This window comes from Nematolebias whitei, chromosome 11 (genome assembly GCF_014905685.2).
Source record: "Nematolebias whitei isolate Nwh7 chromosome 11, NemWhi1, whole genome shotgun sequence".
In the NCBI taxonomy this organism is placed as follows: domain Eukaryota; kingdom Metazoa; phylum Chordata; class Actinopteri; order Cyprinodontiformes; family Rivulidae; genus Nematolebias; species Nematolebias whitei.
Genome location: NC_056508.1, coordinates 16,126,951 through 16,128,673, shown reverse-complemented (window position 1 = coordinate 16,128,673; position 1,723 = coordinate 16,126,951). Strand labels below are relative to the sequence as shown.

Sequence of the window (1,723 nt, the reverse complement as noted above, 5' to 3'; positions counted from 1 at the left end):
ATATATATATATATATATATATATATATATAATTTGATTTCCCAGAGGGTCAAATAGTTTGCAGCCAGCAGAGCAAGCACTGTTTGATACTGCACAGTATGAACAAACGTGCAGTTATTTATTTCAGTTGTTCTGAACAGGTAACTTATCTGACAAAGGAAAACTAACGCTCCAAAGGGGGTGGGGGGTGAGAGGACCATTTGTCCAACATCCCCCCTTGTTTACTGAAGATTAAGATGATAATGCATCAGACTGCCTCACTGTGTCTTCCTGTGTGGGGGGTGCTAGTCACTTTATTATCATGCCCTGCACTCTCTAACCCCCACCGTGTTTCCTGTTTCATTAGTTCTTCGTGCAGCCTGGTCTCCATGTTGAAAAACCAAACCTAACAGGGCGCCCCCCCAAACACAAAAAAACCCTCCCCCGTCGTCTCTGAACCAAACACCAAATCTCGCGTTGTCCATTTTTGCCGCGAACCTCCGTCCTGCCTCCAACTTATGAATGAGCTGCTAACATTTAGCGCTTTAAATAAGAAAAGCGTGCTAACGCTTAGCGCTTCAATATGTTTTTATTTTAATGCATGTACATGTTTTTGTGTTCAGTGCCCTGAAACAACTCCTGTTGTGACTTGGCGCTACATAAATTAACTGAGTTGAATGTTAATAGTTGTTTAAGAGAAGCGTGCTAACACTTAGCGCTTTACAGCGAATAAACTAAGCGGTCTTAGAAATGTATTGATCAAAGCTACAGATTTAATTTGCTAACTTTGTCTGCTGGTGCCGCCGTGGCTCTGCAGGTTCTGGTCTTTGTGTTGAGCGCGTGCACACGACTGGATCCACCGAACAATAAAACCTGCAGAAACGCGACGTGTTCCGGTTCTGATAAGCGGACAGTTTTAATGTGATATGGACAGAAGCAGCTTGTTTTCTGTTAAAACAACAAGAAGCTGAAGGACTTACCAAGCTAGTTTGGGTCAAGCTCAGGCGGTTCTGCTGCTCTGACTCGCAGTGTTGCCAGATCTCGCGATACAAACAAGAAACCAGTGCTATGAAAAGCCCAAAACAAGCCCAACTGGCAACCCACCGCATTGTGTAAAACAGAGGGCGTTTTTAAACAGTATAAACATGCATTTATTATGGCATTACACATAAACAACAGCAAAATTATGATAAACACTTTGAATAACATAATTTTAAGTTCTGCTTTAAAAAAAAAACATTTTGCCTATGTAATTTTTTCTACATGTTTTTTAAAACATCCTGACATCTGTGTGTGAGTAGAGTCCCCTAGTGGTCGGCCACAGTATGTGTTTGGGGTGTGCGCCCACAGACGTCTTTGTTTATGTCCATGTGAGCCTGTCCTGTTCATAGATAGCATATAAACACTAGATACAGGGCCGCCATCTTGGAACGGTCGACCGCTCCACTCAGTGTAACCTGTTTCTCAGGAGCAATGAAGTATTTGCGCGTTTAATCAGTCATAGCTGAATACTAAATTTATTCTCACGATTTTTTCCTCTGTAAATCTTAGGAGTACAGCCATTAAATCTGAACACATGGTTCAGTGTACTTAAATATTCTTGGTGGGGTTAACATTAACACTAATAAAATATTCTTATGACACGTTTCCAAAACTCACAGTTACTGATACATTTTTATTAAGATCTATATATCATATATATATATATATATATATATATATATATATATATACACACACACAC

At 40.2% G+C, this 1,723-nt stretch overlaps 1 protein-coding gene across 1 annotated transcript in view; it reads right to left on the bottom strand.

Moving 5' to 3' along the window:
• dnmt3ba (DNA (cytosine-5-)-methyltransferase 3 beta, duplicate a) overlaps positions 1 to 1,015 on the bottom strand; it is a 28,829-nt gene extending 27,814 nt beyond the window's left edge. The window contains exon 1 of the mRNA XM_037683819.1: positions 960 to 1,015. The gene's annotated coding sequence lies outside the window, so the exon portion shown is untranslated. The remainder of the gene's footprint in view (positions 1 to 959) is intronic.
• Between the last annotated feature and the right edge of the window lie 708 nt (positions 1,016 to 1,723).